Below are 8,622 nucleotides of genomic sequence, written 5' to 3'. Positions count from 1 at the left end.
AAAAATAGCATCCATGATAAACATAGTAAAGTTGATGATCATACTATGGTTATGTAAAAGAATACCCCTGTCTTAGTATGTTTTCTGTTGCTCTAAACAAAACACCTGAGAGGGCCATTTATAAAGATAAGAGGTTTGGGGCTGGGGAGATAGCTCAGTTGGTAGAGTTCTTGCCTTGCAAGCACAAGGCCCTGGGTTCAATCCCCAGCACCGCCAAAAAAAAAAAAAAAAAAAAGATAAGAGGTTTGTTTGGGTTCATGGTTCTGGAAGCTGAGATATTCAGATGCCAGTATCTGCTCAGCTTCTGGTGAAGGCCTCATGCTGCATCTTAACATGGTGGGAGCAGTGTTTTTAAAAAAGGGCAAGCAGACGCACACAGAGGAGACAAAACATGAGAGGCAGCCTCACTTTCCAACAACCAGCTCTAACTCAGTTCCCAGAAAGTGGGAACTCACTCATTCCAATGAGCATTAACCCCATTTCATGTACTAATCTCTCTTAACAAATTAATCATTTTTAAAGATCCTCCCTCTTAACACTGTAATGGCAATCAAATTAATTTAATGTTTGGCAGGAATGTACTACATTCAAACCATAGTAGCCCTTTTTCTTAGGAAATACACTTGGAAGTATTTAGAGCTAAAAAACATGATGCATGCAACTTTCAGATGGTTCTGAAAAAAAATTACATAGAGATGCATTGGACACAGAAGAGGAAGCAAATGGGGTAAAATGTAAACAGCAGGCAAAAACTGAGAAATGAGTGTATGGCACTATAATTTTCCAATTTTTCTGGACTTGAAATTATTTCCAAATAAAAGGTGTGTGGGTGGAGGTAAGCAGGAGGAAAGAGAGAGAGGAGATAGAGAGAGAGAGAGAGAGAGAGAGAGAGAGAGAGAGAGAGAGAGAGAGAGAGAGAGAGAGAGAGAGGGATGTGCTTTAAAGGAGACAGCTTTGCCAGTGGTTCAGGAAGGCATTCAATGTGGGAAAAGCCATCCTCCATCTTGGGAAACTGAAGGAACAGAAAAGAGAGGATGAGAAGCAATCTCCTTGTGTGCCCTAAACAAGACAAAAATTGGGAAGAGAGGCAGCTTAGACATAGAGATTAGTGAAAGGGACACATATAAATGAGAAGGAAAAAGAAGGGTTTGAATGGCTAGAATGAGGCTGAGAAGGGCTCAGAAATGCGCTGAGAGTAAAGTTCCACTGAACCTGTAATAGTTGCAGGCTGGATAACGATGACTAGAAGTGCCTATAGTACTGAGGTATTTGTGAAATGGGAAAAGAAAGAGGCATAAAAATTCTAATTTAGGGAGTGTGTGAAGATTTAGGGTGTAATATTTGAAACATTTTAGTTCAGATCCTATAATTACTAGTATTTTCTTAATTGCAAGGAGCAGAAAAACAATTCATAATACTTAAAATAGCACAGTCCAATAAAAATTGAACGCAAGCCACGTGTGCTTAAATTTTTCTACTAGCCGTGTTTTCGTTTGTTAGTCTTGGAGACAGAACCCAAGGGTGCTTAACCATAGAGCCATATTCCCAGCCCTTTTTAAAATTTTTTTATTCTGAGACAGGATCTCTCTGAGTTGCTTAGGACTTTGCTAAGTTGTTGAACTTGCGATTCTCCTCCTGAGCCTCCCAAGCTGATGGGATTATAGGCGTGCACCACTACCCCTGGCACTAGCGATGATTTTAAAAGAGGAGTGATGAAAATAATTTTAGTGATAAATTTTATTTAATCCTCTATATCCATATGCATCATCAATGCATGGATAGAGTGGCATTGGTGGAAGAAGACATGCATCTCTTTGGTATATCTGACAGAGTTGGGAAAACAGAGAACAAATGTAATCTTCTACTATATTCTCAATTGACTATCTGCAATGACTTGAATGTGATTTGTCCTCCATGGAGTCTTATGTGTTGGAAGCTTGGTCCTCAGAGTTGCATTGAGAGAGGTGGTGGAGCTTTAAGACGTGGAACTATTGTGAGGTTCTCAGGTCACCAGGGATTCTGTCCTCAAAAGGGATACAGGTAACTCTTGTTCTTACAAGTTTAGGTAACTCCTGAGTTCTTACAAGAGTAAACTGTTACAAGAGCAGCCCAACCTTTGAATCATTTCTTTAACTTCCTGTTTCAAGATGCAATCTCTTCTTTCCACACATACTCTGGCCATTGCGATGCCAACCACCATGAGTTCCTCACTAAATCTAAGCTAATGCTAGCACCATCCTCTTGAGCTTTCAGAACTATGAGCTAAATGAACTTCTTTATTTTATAAGATTTGCCTGCCTTGAGTACTTTGTTTCAGTAACACAAAATGGCCTAATACTGTATTATAAATTTTTAAATTACAAAACAGCATACTAAGGTACTATGCAATTAAATATTACTCATTATAAAATTCCAAACATCTTGGAAATTACTATTATAATCCACTCCGTATTCTTGAAAGCAAACATACATCTAAACAAACTACAATAAAGATTTTTACTGCATTGCACTTGGATTGAGGAAAACGTATTTTCAGATCTGTTTCACTGTTATACTAAATATGACTACCATGGTTTTTCCTCCCTCACATTCTGCCCTTCACACACAATGTCTGCTGAAGGCATGGACATAGACAGTCACGCTTGTGTTTTGGTGACCCTGATCCTCTTCCATTTGCTCAGACCACCTGTGGGCACTTGACACAAGCTAAACCAACTCAATATGATTCTGTCTAGAGAATTCAAAATAAACTTAAAATGGAAGGTTTACTATAGGGTACTGCAGCTTTGAGTAACTCAGGTACCAGTCTGTCCCACGACAGGTCATAGATACAGGTAGGGAGAAGGTTTGGGGGAGGAGAAACTAAGGGTATTGCAGAAAAGGATCAGAGATTAAAGAGGAGCTTTAACTCTCTTATTTCTGTGAGGTCTGTTTACTTCTTTAGTGATCTTCTGCAGTGTTATTCCCATTTGTGCAACAAGACTTCTTTTTATTAGAGCTAGTAAAATTGGTATATTAGAGCAAGTTTCTTTCCCTTGTTACAAACTCAGAGTAAGACAGATGTGTGGTTTTTTAGAAACACTCTCAAAAATAGGGTAAAACCATTTTATTCATACACACACACACACATAAAAACAGGTGTTATATATTATATATGTAATATATATACTATTACCAATTATAATTAGTAAGCAAGTTTTGTATACATAGTGTACAATGCATATAATGAACATGTGCAGAAATATACACATTTTCAGCAGAATGTGTGTGTATATATGTGTGTATGTGTAGGTATATGTATGTGTGTGTGTGTGTGTGTGTGTGTGTATATATATATATATATATATATATATGCATATATCACTAAGATCATAGTCTCTGGTGTCACACTGCCTGGTTTCAGCCCCCACATCTGTCATTTACTAAATTTGTGATCTTAGAAAAATTATTAGGTTCTCTAAATTTTAGTTTCTTTATTTGTGAAATGGAGATAATGATAAATTCCTACCTTGTAAGGTTGTTATGAGGATAATAAAATTTTTAAAATTCTAAATACAATCACAAAAATATTAGTATCTAGAAGTGCTTTCTTTAGATCCATTTAAATTATTTTCCAACTATTAAACAAAAAGCCCCTATCTGACTTTGCCCCCACCCTTCCCCGGCCAGGTCAAGCATCTGGAATATTTTAGGTAGAGATGTACTACTTTAGCTTCTTGAACTTAAAAGGTTTATATTGAAGTGGTCACAGGCATGAGGATGAGGGATTTCCAGCACCGTTTTGACTTCCTATTCTTCTCTAGAGATAATCTTTATAGTACCTTATTCTCCTTTCTCAGGATGAGCATACACACTGAGACTCACACACCTCCTTATTTACTCACACTTTCAAGCTGAGAAATTCAGGAAGAAAGAGCAATAGGAGCCCTTTTCATTCTATCTATACTTAGACCCCAGCATAATGAGAAAGGACAGTTTTGTGTAGAAATTGTTTCAAATCTGCATCAAGAGGAAAATAAATAATGTGAGTTTTTTAACTGAAATCATTACATCATAAGAAAATCAGCCCTGCAAGACAGCTTTTAGCTTAATGGGACAACCAGACCCTTTCTCACCAGGAGTAGGATTTCTGCTTCCTCTGAGCTTCCTTTGAAAAGCATCATTAGTCAAACTCACAGGATCATAGCCACAAAATGTTCATTGGATGAGGATGACCTGGCTCTCCCCGTATTCTAACACATTCTACTTAACATGCCTGCAATAGAAAGTTCAATTTTCACTTTCATTAACAAATGTGTGATTTAATTAGATGATTGTCAAACAATGGCTTTATGGTGATCCACAAAGAAAATTCAGGCTCTTTTGGGCATTTCAAGAGGTTGAGTGTGACTGGTTCGTGCTCACATTATTTAATCTTTAATTTGGGAGTTAAAATGGTCTTCAGAAATTGTTTAGTCCAGTGCTGCCCAACAGACCTTTTGAGGACAATGGGAATGCCACAGCTGCAAAACTGTAATCACAAGATACATGAGTCATTTTTGTTTTTGTTGTTGTTTTTTGCTTTGGTACTGGGGATTGAACTCAGGTGCACTCAACATCCCCACATCCCCAGCCCTATTTTGTACTTTATTTTGAGACAGGATCTCACTGAGTTGCTTAGCACCTTGCTTTTGCTGAGGTTGCCTTTGAACTTGAGATTCTCCTGCCTCAGCCTCCAGATCCACTGGGATTACAGGCCACTGCATCCTACACATGAGCCTTTTGAGCACTTGAAATATGGCTAGTGCAATAAATAGAATTTTTTAATTTTGACAGAAAATACATTTAAATTTTCATTTAAATAGCCATATGTGGCTGGTAGATGCAACATTGGATAATGTAGATTTAATCTATTCTTCTTGTTTTATGTATCAGTGAATTGGAACCCCAGGGAGACACATCAATTTACTTAAGTCATACAGTTTGTGAGAGGCAAAATCAAGGTTAAAATTCCTATATCCTGATTGCTAAACAAACAAACAAAAATACTGTGGCACCATTCCATATTGTTCTTATGTGTGAATATGTATATATTCATAGGGAAAAGAAACCATATTTTAAAAGAATACTCCATAAGAGCAGGAATTGTTTTCGGATTCACAGACATTTTTCTAGTACCTAGAACAAAGATGGCACGTATTAGGCACTTATGAAATATTTGTTGAATAATGAATGCCTGAGCAAACAGTTACTAGATGTCAAAATGATCAGTTATGTGATTAAACTGGCCCTGATGAAGACAGGGACTAGATCTTGTTCACTGTCCTATCCTAAGCACCTGGAACTTAAATCCACATCAATATTTAAGTAATTTCTTGAAATTATTACAAAATGGTAATGAATACATACTTCAAAACATTTTTTTAATGTCTTATCATAGTTGTAGGTGGACACAATACCTTTATTTTATTTTATGTGGTGCTGAGGATGGAACCCAGGGCCTCACGCATAAGAGGTAAGCACTCTACCACTGAGTCAGAGGCATGACCTGGTTCTCCTCGTAACCACAAGTTTGGTGTAGAAGCATAGGACTATCGTGGATGAGCTAGGTTAGCATGTCAGTCCTGCAATCACATGATTTTGTAGTTTTAGAAATGCTCCTTTAGCTCGTTGGGCAGTGCTAAAATGAAAGGCTACTAGTATTCCCAATCTCCAGTTTAATATTCTAAGATCAATTTCCCCCACATCTCTGCCAAAAAATGATATTAAGAATAAGTTTATAAAACTCCAGATTAGCTCACCAATTTTTAAGTGTATGACATTCCCTAAAAACTCTCATTTTATCAAATAGGTCATGAGGGAACCCAGACACAAAGTTGAGTTACAACTGCTCAGAGCAAACGTTTTCATCATCTAGACAACAGAGTTTTAAAATGTAAATAACAGAGAACTTAGCAGGGCATAAAATGAAGTGGTAGCAAAATGTCCTGCGCCCCCCTCCCCCATCCCCAGCTAAATGCAAAAATATATCTGAGTGCAGATGCTTCTTTCAATTTCAGAATATTAGAACATGGAGGGTTATGTGATATCACCTTAGCACAAGGCAGATCAACTACCACCATTTGGTTAAAACATTGTCTGCATGTAGCTGACCATCGCCAATAAGTTTTGCTGACTCATTGGTTCTCCTTCTATCCTGACATAGCTATAAAATCCAGCATAGCCAGCAGAGTCTGTTTCTTCGACTTCTGCCATTTGCTTATTGTGTTCACACACTGCCTACCCGACCACCACCACACCCAATCTGAGTTGTCTTTGAGCTGGAAATAATATTGATGATTCATTTTATTCTTTGTTAATTGTGAGTTAAGTCTTAAAATGTTTTCACAATTAGGAAATGCTGACAATCTGATGCCTTGAAAGCCAAGTTGGATCAGCTACATCCCTGGAGCTTTGTACTATTGTCTTTGTGGTTCCTAAGATTGCTTCTACTGAGGTGGGCAAATTGGTTGAGATTCAAAAAATAATTAAAGGACTTTCAAGACACCACTGTCGCCTGTGGTCGTTCTCTGTAAGCCACAGTCAACCCCACTGTTCTTTGACATCGCCTTCAATGGCGAGTCCTTGGGCCGCGTCTCTTTCCAGCTGTTTGCAGAGAAAGTTCCAAAGACAGCAGAAAATTTTCATGCTCTGAGTACTGGAGAGAAAGGATTTGGTTATAAGGGTTCCTGCTTTCACAGAATTATTCCAGGATTTATGTGCCAGGATGGTGACTTCACATGCCATAATGGCACTGGTGGCAAGTCCATCTTTGGGGAGAAGTTTGATGATAAGAACTTCATCCTAAAGTATACAGGCCCTGGCATCTTGTCTATGGCAAATGCTGGGCCGAACACAAACGGTTCCCAGTTTTTAATCTGCACTGCCAAGACTGAGTGATTGGATGGCAAGCAAGTGGTCTTTGGGAAGGTGAAAGATGGCATGAACATTGTGGAAGCCAGACATGCTTTGGGTCCAGGAATGGCAAGACCAGCAAGAAGATCACCATTACTGACTATGGACGACTCTAATACTTTCGACTTGTGTTTATCTTAACCACCAAACCATTCCTCTGTAGCTCAGGAGAGCACCCCTCCACCCCATCTGCTCACAATATCCCATAATCTTTGTGCTCTCACTGCAGTTCTTTGGGTTCCATATTTTCCTTATTTCCCTCCCAAGTCTAGCTGTATTGCAGAGTTAAGTTTATGGATTATGAATAAAAACTAAATGACAAAAAAATTAAAGTTCTTTTTTTCTTTTAAGCTTAAAATTTTCATTAATGAAAAATGGCAACAGGAAGAAGGGGCAAACGCGTGTTTCAGAATAGGTAATAATGTTTATTCCTCCATGGCCTTGAGTACAATGTTCCCTCTTCTTGCGAGTGAGGCTCTTCCCTTCTCTACCTATAAAGTCCTATGTATCCTTTAAAACCAAGCTGAGGCATCATCACCTGTGATGAACTGTTTACAAAATTTTCTTCCCTCATCCACCCTTTGGACAGTCACCTCCCACACTGACTCGGCTTAGCCAAGTGACACTTGGTCTAATGTGAAAATAGAAAATGTAACTTAGCAGAGAATTCAAAAGTTATCACATGTTGAAACCTTCCCTTTCTGCTTTTGAAACTCTGCAACCATGTAAAAAAGGCCACCCTGCAATAGGTTGGTGAGTGGCTCAATCATTCTTGTCTCTTCAGCAACTGACAAGAGTGAGGCCCTTCATAAACAGCCAGGTTCCAGGTGACATGCCAGCTGAATGCAGCCACACAACTGAGTCTACATGAAACCAAGAGAAGAGTTCTGTGTGTTCTGCCAAAGTTACCAATGTATATAATTATGAGCTAATTAATAATTACAGTTTTAAGAGATTATGCTTTGGAGTAGCTTGTTATAAACAAAACATTAACTGACGTAAAAACGTGTTGTCTATATAAAGTAAAGTACTGTTACAACAAATATCTAAGATATGTGACACTGGTTTTAGGACTAGTGTTACAGATGGAATCACAGCAGATCAGGGCTGCTAACAAAGATGAGAACAATAGCTGGAGAACTGTTAGCCAAGGCTGGAAAAATGTTGAGCAAACCATTATTGGAGAATGGAACAGCCACCAGTAAAGTGCTAAAGCAGGCTAGGAAAATGGTGACTCATGCTATACAGTAGTGAAGCAATTGGTAAAACTGTCACCTGGGGTGCCTTGGAAAATAGAAAATACACCTAATAAATTTGTGGAGCTGACTAAGGAGATTTTCAAGCAATGCCAACTGTTTTCTGCTAGTGGTATATGAGAAAGTACTGAATGAAAGAGATGAGTTAAAAGGGAACTATTCTGTTTGTAAATAAAATTTTAAAAGATAATGACCTTTATGCAGGGCAGAACTCTAATAATACCAAACTACACTGCATTTTATTCAATTTCTATGTGTTTTAAATTCAGTGTTAGTATATACTATCCTTGGGCTTTTGAATTCTGTGTCTTTGGCTCCTTCGAACATGATATTTTATTGGAAAATTAATGCTAATCTCTGAGGCTACAGATGAGGCACCTACAGCTAAGAAATGTGCCCAATCACATAAGAAGGAGAAAAGTCAATATTCAGC

The 8,622-nt window shown here is 38.2% G+C and overlaps 1 pseudogene across 1 annotated transcript; it reads left to right on the top strand.

Moving 5' to 3' along the window:
• Positions 1–6,577: 6,577 nt before the first annotated feature.
• On the top strand, positions 6,578–7,247 carry LOC306665656 (peptidyl-prolyl cis-trans isomerase A-like; annotated as a pseudogene). Its single transcript has one exon. The product of its transcript is annotated as a peptidyl-prolyl cis-trans isomerase A-like (transcript).
• Positions 7,248–8,622: the final 1,375 nt, after the last annotated feature.

Source organism: Sciurus vulgaris (genome assembly GCF_902686455.1).
Source record: "Sciurus vulgaris genome assembly, chromosome: 7".
NCBI lineage: Eukaryota > Metazoa > Chordata > Mammalia > Rodentia > Sciuridae > Sciurus > Sciurus vulgaris.
This window is presented reverse-complemented; position numbering and strand designations above follow the sequence as displayed.